General features: G+C 38.5%; 1 protein-coding gene across 1 annotated transcript in view; it reads right to left on the reverse strand.

The window, feature by feature from the left end:
- LOC148070986 (uncharacterized) overlaps positions 1-16,241 on the reverse strand; it is a 110,149-nt gene that overhangs the window by 85,530 nt on the left and 8,378 nt on the right. The window lies entirely within an intron of this gene.

Here is a 16,241-nt window from a genome sequence, read left to right on the forward strand (position 1 = left end):
AGAGTTCAAAATCTTACACCTGTATAGAAGTCTAAAGTCTCACAGGTGAAAAGGAGTTAAAAATCTCACACCTGTATAGAAGTCTAAAGTCTCACAGGTGTAGAACACTTCAAAATCTTACACATGTATAGAAGTCCAAAATCTCATACCTGTTTAGAAGTCCAAAATCTCACAGGTGAAAAGGAGTTAAAAATCTCACACCTGTATAGAAGTCTAAACTTCTATACAGGTGTGAGATTTTAAAGTCTCACAGGTGTAGAAGAGTTCAAAATCTTACACCTGTATAGAAGTCTAAAGTCTCACGGGTGAAAAGGAGTTAAAAATCTCACACCTGTATAGAAGTCTAAAGTCTCACAGGTGTAGAACACTTCAAAATCTTACACATGTATAGAAGTCTAAAGTCTCACAGGTGAAAAGGAGTTCAAAATCTCACACCTGTATAGAAGTCTAAAGTCTCACAGGTGTAGAGGAGTCCAAAATCTCACACCTGTATAGAAGTCTAAAGTCTCACAGGTGAAAAGGAGTTCAAGATCTCACACCTGTATAGAAGTCTAAAGTCTCACAGGTGTAGAGGAGTCCAAAATCTCACACATGTTTAGAAGTCTAAAGTCTCACAGGTGTAGAGGATTTCAAAATCTTACACCTGTATAGAAGTCTAAAGTCTCACAGGTGTAGAAGAGTCCAAAATCTCACACCTGTATAGAAGTCTAAAGTCTCAAAGGTGAAAAGAAGTTAAAAATCTCACGCCTGTATAGAAGTCCAAAATCGCACAGGTGTAGAGGAGTTCAAAATTTTACACATGTATAGAAGTCTAAAGTCTCACAGGTGTAGAGGAGTCCAAAATCTCACACCTGTATAGAAGTCTAAAGTCTCACAGGTGAAAAGGAGTTAAAAATCTCACGCCTGTATATAAGTCAGAAGTCTCACAGGTGAAAAGAAGTTAAAAATCTCACGCCTGTATAGAAGTCCAAAATCGCACAGGTGTAGAGGAGTTCAACATTTTACACATGTATAGAAGTCCAAAATCGCACAGGTGTAGAGGAGTTCAAAATCTCACACCTGTATAGAAGTCTAAAGTCTCACAGGTGTAGAAGAGTTCAAAAATCTCACACATGTATAGAAGTCTAAAGTCTCACAGGTGTAGAAGAGTCCAAAATCTCACACCTGTATAGAAGTCTAAAGTCTTACAGGTGCAGAGGAGTCCAAAATCTCACACATGTTTAGAAGTCTAAAGTCTCACAGGTGTAGAGGATTTCAAAATCTTACACCTGTATAGAAGTCTAAAGTCTCACAGGTGAAGAAGACTTCAAAATCTTACACATGTATAGAAGTCTAAAGTCTCACAGGTGAAAAGGAGTTAAAAATCTCACACCTGTATAGAAGTCTAAAGTCTCACAGGTGTAGAGGAGTCCAAAATCTCACACCTGTATAGAAGTCTAAAGTCTCACAGGTGTAGAGGAGTCCAAAATCTCACACCTGTATAGAAGTCTAAAGTCTCACAGGCAAAAAGGAGTTCAAAATCTCACACCTGTATAGAAGTCTAAAGTCTCACAGGTGTAGAGGAGTCCAAAATCTCACACCTGTATAGAAGTCTAAAGTCTCACAGGTGAAAAGGAGTTCAAGATCTCACACCTGTATAGAAGTCTAAAGTCTCACAGGTGTAGAGGACTCCAAAATCTCACACCTGTATAGAAGTCTAAAGTCTCACAGGTGTAGAAGAGTTCAAAAATCTCACACATGTATAGAAGTCTAAAGTCTCACAGGTGTAGAAGAGTCCAAAATCTCACACCTGTATAGAAGTCTAAAGTCTTACAGGTGCAGAGGAGTCCAAAATCTCACACATGTTTAGAAGTCTAAAGTCTCACAGGTGTAGAGGATTTCAAAATCTTACACCTGTATAGAAGTCTAAAGTCTCACAGGTGAAGAAGACTTCAAAATCTTACACATGTATAGAAGTCTAAAGTCTCACAGGTGAAAAGGAGTTAAAAATCTCACACCTGTATAGAAGTCTAAAGTCTCACAGGTGTAGAGGAGTCCAAAATCTCACACCTGTATAGAAGTCTAAAGTCTCACAGGTGTAGAGGAGTCCAAAATCTCACACCTGTATAGAAGTCTAAAGTCTCACAGGCAAAAAGGAGTTCAAAATCTCACACCTGTATAGAAGTCTAAAGTCTCACAGGTGTAGAGGAGTCCAAAATCTCACACCTGTATAGAAGTCTAAAGTCTCACAGGTGAAAAGGAGTTCAAGATCTCACACCTGTATAGAAGTCTAAAGTCTCACAGGTGTAGAGGACTCCAAAATCTCACACCTGTATAGAAGTCTAAAGTCTCACAGGTGAAAAGGAGTTAAAAATCTCACACCTGTATAGAAGTCTAAAGTCTCACAGGTGTAGAAGAGTTCAAAATCTCACACATGTATAGAAGTCTAAAGTCTCACAGGTGTAGAACACTTCAAAATCTTACACATGTATAGAAGTCTAAAGTCTCACAGGTGAAAAGGAGTTCAAAATCTCACACCTGTATAGAAGTCTAAAGTCTCACAGGTGTAGAGGAGTCCAAAATCTCACACCTGTATAGAAGTCTAAAGTCTCACAGGTGAAAAGGAGTTCAAGATCTCACACCTGTATAGAAGTCTAAAGTCTCACAGGTGTAGAGGAGTCCAAAATCTCACACATGTTTAGAAGTCTAAAGTCTCACAGGTGTAGAGGATTTCAAAATCTTACACCTGTATAGAAGTCTAAAGTCTCACAGGTGTAGAAGAGTCCAAAATCTCACACCTGTATAGAAGTCTAAAGTCTCAAAGGTGAAAAGAAGTTAAAAATCTCACGCCTGTATAGAAGTCCAAAATCGCACAGGTGTAGAGGAGTTCAAAATTTTACACATGTATAGAAGTCTAAAGTCTCACAGGTGTAGAGGAGTCCAAAATCTCACACCTGTATAGAAGTCTAAAGTCTCACAGGTGAAAAGGAGTTAAAAATCTCACGCCTGTATATAAGTCAGAAGTCTCACAGGTGAAAAGAAGTTAAAAATCTCACGCCTGTATATAAGTCAGAAGTCTCACAGGTGAAAAGAAGTTAAAAATCTCACGCCTGTATAGAAGTCCAAAATCGCACAGGTGAAAAGGAGTTCAAAATCTCACACCTGTATGGAAGTCTAAAGTCTCACAGGTGTAGAGGAGTCCAAAATCTCACACCTGTATAGAAGTCTAAAGTCTCACAGGTGTAGAAGAGTTCAAAAATCTCACACATGTATAGAAGTCTAAAGTCTCACAGGTGTAGAAGAGTCCAAAATCTCACACCTGTATAGAAGTCTAAAGTCTCACAGGTGAAAAGGAGTTCAAGATCTCACACCTGTATAGAAGTCTAAAGTCTCACAGGTGTAGAGGAGTCCAAAATCTCACACCTGTATAGAAGTCTAAAGTCTCACAGGTGAAAAGGAGTTAAAAATCTCACACCTGTATAGAAGTCTAAAGTCTCACAGGTGTAGAAGAGTTCAAAATCTCACACATGTATAGAAGTCTAAAGTCTCACAGGTGTAGAGGAGTCCAAAATCTCATACCTGTTTAGAAGTCCAAAATCTCACAGGTGAAAAGGAGTTAAAAATCTCACACCTGTATAGAAGTCTAAAATCTCACACCTGTATAGAAGTTTAAAGTCTAACAGGTGTAGAAGAGTTCAAAATCTTACACCTGTATAGAAGTCTAAAGTCTCACAGGTGAAAAGGAGTTAAAAATCTCACACCTGTATAGAAGTCTAAAGTCTCACAGGTGTAGAACACTTCAAAATCTTACACATGTATAGAAGTCTAAAGTCTCACAGGTGAAAAGGAGTTCAAAATCTCACACCTGTATAGAAGTCTAAAGTCTCACAGGTGAAAAGGAGTTCAAGATCTCACACCTGTATAGAAGTCTAAAGTCTCACAGGTGTAGAGGAGTCCAAAATCTCACACATGTTTAGAAGTCTAAAGTCTCACAGGTGTAGAGGATTTCAAAATCTTACACCTGTATAGAAGTCTAAAGTCTCACAGGTGTAGAAGAGTCCAAAATCTCACACCTGTATAGAAGTCTAAAGTCTCAAAGGTGAAAAGAAGTTAAAAATCTCACGCCTGTATAGAAGTCCAAAATCGCACAGGTGTAGAGGAGTTCAAAATTTTACACATGTATAGAAGTCTAAAGTCTCACAGGTGTAGAGGAGTCCAAAATCTCACACCTGTATAGAAGTCTAAAGTCTCACAGGTGAAAAGGAGTTAAAAATCTCACGCCTGTATATAAGTCAGAAGTCTCACAGGTGAAAAGAAGTTAAAAATCTCACGCCTGTATAGAAGTCCAAAATCGCACAGGTGTAGAGGAGTTCAACATTTTACACATGTATAGAAGTCCAAAATCGCACAGGTGTAGAGGAGTTCAAAATCTCACACCTGTATAGAAGTCTAAAGTCTCACAGGTGAAAAGGAGTTCAAAATCTCACACCTGTATGGAAGTCTAAAGTCTCACAGGTGTAGAGGAGTCCAAAATCTCACACCTGTATAGAAGTCTAAAGTCTCACAGGTGTAGAAGAGTCCAAAATCTCACACCTGTATAGAAGTCTAAAGTCTTACAGGTGCAGAGGAGTCCAAAATCTCACACATGTTTAGAAGTCTAAAGTCTCACAGGTGTAGAGGATTTCAAAATCTTACACCTGTATAGAAGTCTAAAGTCTCACAGGTGAAGAAGACTTCAAAATCTTACACATGTATAGAAGTCTAAAGTCTCACAGGTGAAAAGGAGTTAAAAATCTCACACCTGTATAGAAGTCTAAAGTCTCACAGGTGTAGAGGAGTCCAAAATCTCAAACCTGTATAGAAGTCTAAAGTCTCACAGGTGTAGAAGAGTTCAAAATCTTACACCTGTATAGAAGTCTAAAGTCTCACAGGTGAAAAGGAGTTAAGAATCTCACACCTGTATAGAAGTCTAAAGTCTCACAGGTGTAGAAGAGTTCAAAATCTCACACATGTATAGAAGTCTAAAGTCTCACAGGTGTAGAAGAGTCCAAAATCTCACACCTGTATAGAAGTCTAAAGTCTCACAGGTGTAGAGGATTTCAAAATCTTACACCTGTATAGAAGTCTAAAGTCTCACAGGTGAAGAAGACTTCAAAATCTTACACATGTATAGAAGTCTAAAGTCTCACAGGTGAAAAGGAGTTAAAAATCTCACACCTGTATAGAAGTCTAAAGTCTCACAGGTGTAGAGGAGTCCAAAATCTCACAGGTGAAAAGGAGTTAAAAATCTCACACCTATATAGAAGTCTAAAGTCTCACAGGTGTAGAAGAGTTAAAAATCTTACACATGTATAGAAGTCTAAAGTCTCACAGGTGAAAAGGAGTTAAAAATCTCACACCTGTATAGAAGTCTAAAGTCTCACAGGTGTAGAAGAGTTCAAAATCTTACACCTGTATAGAAGTCTAAAGTCTCATAGGTGAAAAGGAGTTAAGAATCTCACACCTGTATAGAAGTCTAAAGTCTCACAGGTGTAGAAGAGTTCAAAATCTCACACATGTATAGAAGTCTAAAGTCTCAAAGGTGTAGAAGAGTCCAAAATCTCACACCTGTATAGAAGTCCAACGTCTTACAGGTGTAGAGGAGTCCAAAATCTCACACATGTTTAGAAGTCTAAAGTCTCACAGGTGTAGAGGATTTCAAAATCTTGCACCTGTATAGAAGTCTAAAGTCTCACAGGTGTAGAAGAGTTCAAAATCTCATACCTGTATAGACGTCCAAAATCTCACAGGTGAAAAGGAGTTAAAAATCTCACACCTGTATAGAAGTCTAAAGTCTCACAGGTGTAGAAGAGTTCAAAATCTTACACATGTATAGAAGTCTAAAGTCTCACAGGTGAAAAGGAGTTAAAAATCTCACACCTGTATAAAAGTCTAAAGTCTCACAGGTGTAGAAGAGTCCAACATCTCACACCTGTATAGAAGTCTAAAGTCTCACAGGTGTAGAGGAGTTAAAAATCTCACACCTGTTAGAAGTCTTAAGTCTCACAGGTGTAGAAGAGTCCAACATCTCACACCTGTATAGAAGTCTAAAGTCTCACAGGTGTAGAGGAGTTAAAAATCTCACACCTGTTAGAAGTCTTAAGTCTCACAGGTGAAAAGGAGTTAAAAATCTCACACATGTATAGAAGTCTAAAGTCTCACAGGTGTAGAGGAGTCCAAAATCTCACAGGTGAAAAGGAGTTAAAAATCTCACACCTGTATAGAAGTCTAAAGTCTCACAGGTGTAGAGGAGTCCAAAATCTCACACCTGTATAGAAGTCTAAAGTCTCACAGGTGTAGAGGAGTCCAAAATCTCACACCTGTATAGAAGTCTAAAGTCTCACAGGTGAAAAGGAGTTAAAAATCTCACACCTGTATAGAAGTCTAAAGTCTCACAGGTGTAGAAGAGTTCAAAATCTCACACATGTATAGAAGTCTAAAGTCTCACAGGTGTAGAGGAGTCCAAAATCTCATACCTGTTTAGAAGTCCAAAATCTCACAGGTGAAAAGGAGTTAAAAATCTCACACCTGTATAGAAGTCTAAAATCTCACACCTGTATAGAAGTTTAAAGTCTCACAGGTGTAGAAGAGTTCAAAATCTTACACCTGTATAGAAGTCTAAAGTCTCACAGGTGAAAAGGAGTTAAAAATCTCACACCTGTATAGAAGTCTAAAGTCTCACAGGTGTAGAACACTTCAAAATCTTACACATGTATAGAAGTCTAAAGTCTCACAGGTGAAAAGGAGTTCAAAATCTCACACCTGTATAGAAGTCTAAAGTCTCACAGGTGTAGAGGAGTCCAAAATCTCACACCTGTATAGAAGTCTAAAGTCTCACAGGTGAAAAGGAGTTCAAGATCTCACACCTGTATAGAAGTCTAAAGTCTCACAGGTGTAGAGGAGTCCAAAATCTCACACATGTTTAGAAGTCTAAAGTCTCACAGGTGTAGAGGATTTCAAAATCTTACACCTGTATAGAAGTCTAAAGTCTCACAGGTGTAGAAGAGTCCAAAATCTCACACCTGTATAGAAGTCTAAAGTCTCAAAGGTGAAAAGAAGTTAAAAATCTCACGCCTGTATAGAAGTCCAAAATCGCACAGGTGTAGAGGAGTTCAAAACTTTACACATGTATAGAAGTCTAAAGTCTCACAGGTGTAGAGGAGTCCAAAATCTCACACCTGTATAGAAGTCTAAAGTCTCACAGGTGAAAAGGAGTTGAAAAACCTCACGCCTGTATATAAGTCAGAAGTCTCACAGGTGAAAAGAAGTTAAAAATCTCACGCCTGTATAGAAGTCCAAAATCGCACAGGTGTAGAGGAGTTCAACATTTTACACATGTATAGAAGTCCAAAATCGCACAGGTGTAGAGGAGTTCAAAATCTCACACCTGTATAGAAGTCTAAAGTCTCACAGGTGAAAAGGAGTTCAAAATCTCACACCTGTATGGAAGTCTAAAGTCTCACAGGTGTAGAGGAGTCCAAAATCTCACACCTGTATAGAAGTCTAAAGTCTCACAGGTGTAGAAGAGTTCAAAAATCTCACACATGTATAGAAGTCTAAAGTCTCACAGGTGTAGAAGAGTCCAAAATCTCACACCTGTATAGAAGTCTAAAGTCTTACAGGTGCAGAGGAGTCCAAAATCTCACACATGTTTAGAAGTCTAAAGTCTCACAGGTGTAGAGGATTTCAAAATCTTACACCTGTATAGAAGTCTAAAGTCTCACAGGTGAAGAAGACTTCAAAATCTTACACATGTATAGAAGTCTAAAGTCTCACAGGTGAAAAGGAGTTAAAAATCTCACACCTGTATAGAAGTCTAAAGTCTCACAGGTGTAGAGGAGTCCAAAATCTCACACCTGTATAGAAGTCTAAAGTCTCACAGGTGTAGAGGAGTCCAAAATCTCACACCTGTATAGAAGTCTAAAGTCTCACAGGCAAAAAGGAGTTCAAAATCTCACACCTGTATAGAAGTCTAAAGTCTCACAGGTGTAGAGGAGTCCAAAATCTCACACCTGTATAGAAGTCTAAAGTCTCACAGGTGAAAAGGATTTCAAGATCTCACACCTGTATAGAAGTCTAAAGTCTCACAGGTGAAAAGGAGTTAAAAATCTCACACCTGTATAGAAGTCTAAAGTCTCACAGGTGTAGAAGAGTTCAAAATCTCACACATGTATAGAAGTCTAAAGTCTCACAGGTGTAGAGGAGTCCAAAATCTCATACCTGTTTAGAAGTCCAAAATCTCACAGGTGAAAAGGAGTTAAAAATCTCACACCTGTATAGAAGTCTAAAATCTCACACCTGTATAGAAGTTTAAAGTCTCACAGGTGTAGAAGAGTTCAAAATCTTACACCTGTATAGATGTCTAAAGTCTCACAGGTGAAAAGGAGTTAAAAATCTCACACCTGTATAGAAGTCTAAAGTCTCACAGGTGTAGAACACTTCAAAATCTTACACATGTATAGAAGTCTAAAGTCTCACAGGTGAAAAGGAGTTCAAAATCTCACACCTGTATAGAAGTCTAAAGTCTCACAGGTGTAGAGGAGTCCAAAATCTCACACCTGTATAGAAGTCTAAAGTCTCACAGGTGAAAAGGAGTTCAAGATCTCACACCTGTATAGAAGTCTAAAGTCTCACAGGTGTAGAGGAGTCCAAAATCTCACACATGTTTAGAAGTCTAAAGTCTCACAGGTGTAGAAGAGTCCAAAATCTCACACCTGTATAGAAGTCTAAAGTCTCAAAGGTGAAAAGAAGTTAAAAATCTCACGCCTGTATAGAAGTCCAAAATCGCACAGGTGTAGAGGAGTTCAAAATTTTACACATGTATAGAAGTCTAAAGTCTCACAGGTGTAGAGGAGTCCAAAATCTCACACCTGTATAGAAGTCTAAAGTCTCACAGGTGAAAAGGAGTTAAAAATCTCACGCCTGTATATAAGTCAGAAGTCTCACAGGTGAAAAGAAGTTAAAAATCTCACGCCTGTATAGAAGTCCAAAATCGCACAGGTGTAGAGGAGTTCAACATTTTACACATGTATAGAAGTCCAAAATCGCACAGGTGTAGAGGAGTTCAAAATCTCACACCTGTATAGAAGTCTAAAGTCTCACAGGTGAAAAGGAGTTCAAAATCTCACACCTGTATGGAAGTCTAAAGTCTCACAGGTGTAGAGGAGTCCAAAATCTCACACCTGTATAGAAGTCTAAAGTCTCACAGGTGTAGAAGAGTTCAAAAATCTCACACATGTATAGAAGTCTAAAGTCTCACAGGTGTAGAAGAGTCCAAAATCTCACACCTGTATAGAAGTCTAAAGTCTCACAGGTGAAAAGGAGTTCAAGATCTCACACCTGTATAGAAGTCTAAAGTCTCACAGGTGTAGAGGAGTCCAAAATCTCACACCTGTATAGAAGTCTAAAGTCTCACAGGTGAAAAGGAGTTAAAAATCTCACACCTGTATAGAAGTCTAAAGTCTCACAGGTGTAGAAGAGTTCAAAATCTCACACATGTATAGAAGTCCAAAATCTCATACCTGTTTAGAAGTCCAAAATCTCACAGGTGAAAAGGAGTTAAAAATCTCACACCTGTATAGAAGTCTAAACTTCTATACAGGTGTGAGATTTTAAAGTCTCACAGGTGTAGAAGAGTTCAAAATCTTACACCTGTATAGAAGTCTAAAGTCTCACAGGTGTAGAACACTTCAAAATCTTACACATGTATAGAAGTCCAAAATCTCATACCTGTTTAGAAGTCCAAAATCTCACAGGTGAAAAGGAGTTAAAAATCTCACACCTGGATAGAAGTCTAAACTTCTATACAGGTGTGAGATTTTAAAGTCTCACAGGTGTAGAAGAGTTCAAAATCTTACACCTGTATAGAAGTCTAAAGTCTCACAGGTGAAAAGGAGTTAAAAATCTCACACCTGTATAGAAGTCTAAAGTCTCACAGGTGTAGAACACTTCAAAATCTTACACATGTATAGAAGTCTAAAGTCTCACAGGTGAAAAGGAGTTCAAAATCTCACACCTGTATAGAAGTCTAAAGTCTCACAGGTGTAGAGGAGTCCAAAATCTCACACCTGTATAGAAGTCTAAAGTCTCACAGGTGAAAAGGAGTTCAAGATCTCACACCTGTATAGAAGTCTAAAGTCTCACAGGTGTAGAGGAGTCCAAAATCTCACACATGTTTAGAAGTCTAAAGTCTCACAGGTGTAGAGGATTTCAAAATCTTACACCTGTATAGAAGTCTAAAGTCTCAAAGGTGAAAAGAAGTTAAAAATCTCACGCCTGTATAGAAGTCCAAAATCGCACAGGTGTAGAGGAGTTCAAAATTTTACACATGTATAGAAGTCTAAAGTCTCACAGGTGTAGAGGAGTCCAAAATCTCACACCTGTATAGAAGTCTAAAGTCTCACAGGTGAAAAGGAGTTAAAAATCTCACGCCTGTATATAAGTCAGAAGTCTCACAGGTGAAAAGAAGTTCAAAATCTCACGCCTGTATAGAAGTCCAAAATCGCACAGGTGTAGAGGAGTTCAACATTTTACACATGTATAGAAGTCCAAAATCGCACAGGTGTAGAGGAGTTCAAAATCTCACACCTGTATAGAAGTCTAAAGTCTCACAGGTGAAAAGGAGTTCAAAATCTCACACCTGTATGGAAGTCTAAAGTCTCACAGGTGTAGAGGAGTCCAAAATCTCACACCTGTATAGAAGTCTAAAGTCTCACAGGTGTAGAAGAGTTCAAAAATCTCACACATGTATAGAAGTCTAAAGTCTCACAGGTGTAGAAGAGTCCAAAATCTCACACCTGTATAGAAGTCTAAAGTCTTACAGGTGCAGAGGAGTCCAAAATCTCACACATGTTTAGAAGTCTAAAGTCTCACAGGTGTAGAGGATTTCAAAATCTTACACCTGTATAGAAGTCTAAAGTCTCACAGGTGAAGAAGACTTCAAAATCTTACACATGTATAGAAGTCTAAAGTCTCACAGGTGAAAAGGAGTTAAAAATCTCACACCTGTATAGAAGTCTAAAGTCTCACAGGTGTAGAGGAGTCCAAAATCTCACACCTGTATAGAAGTCTAAAGTCTCACAGGTGTAGAGGAGTCCAAAATCTCACACCTGTATAGAAGTCTAAAGTCTCACAGGCAAAAAGGAGTTCAAAATCTCACACCTGTATAGAAGTCTAAAGTCTCACAGGTGTAGAGGAGTCCAAAATCTCACACCTGTATAGAAGTCTAAAGTCTCACAGGTGAAAAGGAGTTCAAGATCTCACACCTGTATAGAAGTCTAAAGTCTCACAGGTGTAGAGGAGTCCAAAATCTCACACCTGTATAGAAGTCTAAAGTCTCACAGGTGAAAAGGAGTTAAAAATCTCACACCTGTATAGAAGTCTAAAGTCTCACAGGTGTAGAAGAGTTCAAAATCTCACACATGTATAGAAGTCTAAAGTCTCACAGGTGTAGAACACTTCAAAATCTTACACATGTATAGAAGTCTAAAGTCTCACAGGTGAAAAGGAGTTCAAAATCTCACACCTGTATAGAAGTCTAAAGTCTCACAGGTGTAGAGGAGTCCAAAATCTCACACCTGTATAGAAGTCTAAAGTCTCACAGGTGAAAAGGAGTTAAAAATCTCACACCTGTATAGAAGTCTAAAGTCTCACAGGTGTAGAAGAGTTCAAAATCTCACACATGTATAGAAGTCTAAAGTCTCACAGGTGTAGAACACTTCAAAATCTTACACATGTATAGAAGTCTAAAGTCTCACAGGTGAAAAGGAGTCCAAAATCTCACACCTGTATAGAAGTCTAAAGTCTCACAGGTGAAAAGGAGTTCAAGATCTCACACCTGTATAGAAGTCTAAAGTCTCACAGGTGTAGAGGAGTCCAAAATCTCACACATGTTTAGAAGTCGAAAGTCTCACAGGTGTAGAGGATTTCAAAATCTTACACCTGTATAGAAGTCTAAAGTCTCACAGGTGTAGAAGAGTCCAAAATCTCACACCTGTATAGAAGTCTAAAGTCTCAAAGGTGAAAAGAAGTTAAAAATCTCACGCCTGTATAGAAGTCCAAAATCGCACAGGTGTAGAGGAGTTCAAAATTTTACACATGTATAGAAGTCTAAAGTCTCACAGGTGTAGAGGAGTCCAAAATCTCACACCTGTATAGAAGTCTAAAGTCTCACAGGTGAAAAGGAGTTAAAAATCTCACGCCTGTATATAAGTCAGAAGTCTCACAGGTGAAAAGAAGTTAAAAATCTCACGCCTGTATATAAGTCAGAAGTCTCACAGGTGAAAAGAAGTTAAAAATCTCACGCCTGTATAGAAGTCCAAAATCGCACAGGTGTAGAGGAGTTCAACATTTTACACATGTATAGAAGTCCAAAATCGCACAGGTGTAGAGGAGTTCAAAATCTCACACCTGTTTAGAAGTCTAAAGTCTCACAGGTGAAAAGGAGTTCAAAATCTCACACCTGTATGGAAGTCTAAAGTCTCACAGGTGTAGAGGAGTCCAAAATCTCACACCTGTATAGAAGTCTAAAGTCTCACAGGTGTAGAAGAGTTCAAAAATCTCACACATGTATAGAAGTCTAAAGTCTCACAGGTGTAGAAGAGTCCAAAATCTCACACATGTATAGAAGTCTAAAGTCTCACAGGTGAAAAGGAGTTCAAGATCTCACACCTGTATAGAAGTCTAAAGTCTCACAGGTGTAGAGGAGTCCAAAATCTCACACCTGTATAGAAGTCTAAAGTCTCACAGGTGAAAAGGAGTTAAAAATCTCACACCTGTATAGAAGTCTAAAGTCTCACAGGTGTAGAAGAGTTCAAAATCTCACACATGTATAGAAGTCTAAAGTCTCACAGGTGTATAGAAGTCTAAAGTCTCACAGGTGTAGAGGAGTCCAAAATCTCATACCTGTTTAGAAGTCCAAAATCTCACAGGTGAAAAGGAGTTAAAAATCTCACACCTGTATAGAAGTCTAAAATCTCACACCTGTATAGAAGTTTAAAGTCTCACAGGTGTAGAAGAGTTCAAAATCTTACACCTGTATAGAAGTCTAAAGTCTCACAGGTGAAAAGGAGTTAAAAATCTCACACCTGTATAGAAGTCTAAAGTCTCACAGGTGTAGAACACTTCAAAATCTTAAGCATGTATAGAAGTCTAAAGTCTCACAGGTGAAAAGGAGTTCAAAATCTCACACCTGTATAGAAGTCTAAAGTCTCACAGGTGAAAAGGAGTTCAAGATCTCACACCTGTATAGAAGTCTAAAGTCTCACAGGTGTAGAGGAGTCCAAAATCTCACACATGTTTAGAAGTCTAAAGTCTCACAGGTGTAGAGGATTTCAAAATCTTACACCTGTATAGAAGTCTAAAGTCTCACAGGTGTAGAAGAGTCCAAAATCTCACACCTGTATAGAAGTCTAAAGTCTCAAAGGTGAAAAGAAGTTAAAAATCTCACGCCTGTATAGAAGTCCAAAATCGCACAGGTGTAGAGGAGTTCAAAATTTTACACATGTATAGAAGTCTAAAGTCTCACAGGTGTAGAGGAGTCCAAAATCTCACACCTGTATAGAAGTCTAAAGTCTCACAGGTGAAAAGGAGTTAAAAATCTCACGCCTGTATATAAGTCAGAAGTCTCACAGGTGAAAAGAAGTTAAAAATCTCACGCCTGTATAGAAGTCCAAAATCGCACAGGTGTAGAGGAGTTCAACATTTTACACATGTATAGAAGTCCAAAATCGCACAGGTGTAGAGGAGTTCAAAATCTCACACCTGTATAGAAGTCTAAAGTCTCACAGGTGAAAAGGAGTTCAAAATCTCACACCTGTATGGAAGTCTAAAGTCTCACAGGTGTAGAGGAGTCCAAAATCTCACACCTGTATAGAAGTCTAAAGTCTCACAGGTGTAGAAGAGTCCAAAATCTCACACCTGTATAGAAGTCTAAAGTCTTACAGGTGCAGAGGAGTCCAAAATCTCACACATGTTTAGAAGTCTAAAGTCTCACAGGTGTAGAGGATTTCAAAATCTTACACCTGTATAGAAGTCTAAAGTCTCACAGGTGAAGAAGACTTCAAAATCTTACACATGTATAGAAGTCTAAAGTCTCACAGGTGAAAAGGAGTTAAAAATCTCACACCTGTATAGAAGTCTAAAATCTCACAGGTGTAGAGGAGTCCAAAATCTCACACCTGTATAGAAGTCTAAAGTCTCACAGGTGTAGAGGAGTCCAAAATCTCACACCTGTATAGAAGTCTAAAGTCTCACAGGCAAAAAGGAGTTCAAAATCTCACACCTGTATAGAAGTCTAAAGTCTCACAGGTGTAGAGGAGTCCAAAATCTCACACCTGTATAGAAGTCTAAAGTCTCACAGGTGAAAAGGAGTTCAAGATCTCACACCTGTATAGAAGTCTAAAGTCTCACAGGTGTAGAGGAGTCCAAAATCTCACACCTGTATAGAAGTCTAAAGTCTCACAGGTGAAAAGGAGTTAAAAATCTCACACCTGTATAGAAGTCTAAAGTCTCACAGGTGTAGAAGAGTTCAAAATCTCACACATGTATAGAAGTCTAAAGTCTCACAGGTGTAGAGGAGTCCAAAATCTCATACCTGTTTAGAAGTCCAAAATCTCACAGGTGAAAAGGAGTTAAAAATCTCACACCTGTATAGAAGTCTAAAATCTCACACCTGTATAGAAGTCTAAAGTCTCACAGGTGTAGAACACTTCAAAATCTTACACATGTATAGAAGTCTAAAGTCTCACAGGTGAAAAGGAGTTCAAAATCTCACACCTGTATAGAAGTCTAAAGTCTCACAGGTGTAGAGGAGTCCAAAATCTCACACCTGTATAGAAGTCTAAAGTCTCACAGGTGAAAAGGAGTTCAAGATCTCACACCTGTATAGAAGTCTAAAGTCTCACAGGTGTAGAGGAGTCCAAAATCTCACATGTTTAGAAGTCTAAAGTCTCACAGGTGTAGAGGATTTCAAAATCTTACACCTGTATAGAAGTCTAAAGTCTCACAGGTGTAGAAGAGTCCAAAATCTCACACCTGTATAGAAGTCTAAAGTCTCAAAGGTGAAAAGAAGTTAAAAATCTCACGCCTGTATAGAAGTCCAAAATCGCACAGGTGTAGAGGAGTTCAAAATTTTACACATGTATAGAAGTCTAAAGTCTCACAGGTGTAGAGGAGTCCAAAATCTCACACCTGTATAGAAGTCTAAAGTCTCACAGGTGAAAAGGAGTTAAAAATCTCACGCCTGTATATAAGTCAGAAGTCTCACAGGTGAAAAGAAGTTAAAAATCTCACGCCTGTATAGAAGTCCAAAATCGCACAGGTGTAGAGGAGTTCAACATTTTACACATGTATAGAAGTCCAAAATCGCACAGGTGTAGAGGAGTTCAAAATCTCACACCTGTATAGAAGTCTAAAGTCTCACAGGTGAAAAGGAGTTCAAAATCTCACACCTGTATGGAAGTCTAAAGTCTCACAGGTGTAGAGGAGTCCAAAATCTCACACCTGTATAGAAGTCTAAAGTCTCACAGGTGTAGAAGAGTTCAAAAATCTCACACATGTATAGAAGTCTAAAGTCTCACAGGTGTAGAAGAGTCCAAAATCTCACACCTGTATAGAAGTCTAAAGTCTTACAGGTGCAGAGGAGTCCAAAATCTCACACATGTTTAGAAGTCTAAAGTCTCACAGGTGTAGAGGATTTCAAAATCTTACACCTGTATAGAAGTCTAAAGTCTCACAGGTGTAGAAGAGTCCAAAATCTAACACCTGTATAGAAGTCTAAAGTCTCACAGGTGTAGAAGAGTTCAAAATCTTACACCTGTATAGAAGTCTAAAGTCTCACAGGTGAAAAGGAGTTAAAAATCTCACACCTGTATAGAAGTCTAAAGTCTCACAGGTGTAGAGGAGTCCAAAATCTCACAGGTGAAAAGGAGTTAAAAATCTCACACCTGTATAGAAGTCTAAAGTCTCACAGGTGTAGAAGAGTTCAAAATCTTACACATGTATAGAAGTGTAAAGTCTCACAGGTGAAAAGGAGTTAAAAATCTCACACCTGTATAGAAGTCTAAAGTCTCACAGGTGTAGAGGAGTCCAAAATCTCAAACCTGTATAGAAGTCTAAAGTCTCACAGGTGTAGAAGAGTTCAAAATCTTACACCTGTATAGAAGTCTAAAGTCTCACAGGTGAAAAGGAGTTAAGAATCTCACACCTGTATAGAAGTCTAAAGT

Source organism: Callionymus lyra, chromosome 10 (genome assembly GCF_982586985.1).
Source record: "Callionymus lyra chromosome 10, fCalLyr1.hap1.1, whole genome shotgun sequence".
Lineage (NCBI taxonomy): Eukaryota > Metazoa > Chordata > Actinopteri > Syngnathiformes > Callionymidae > Callionymus > Callionymus lyra.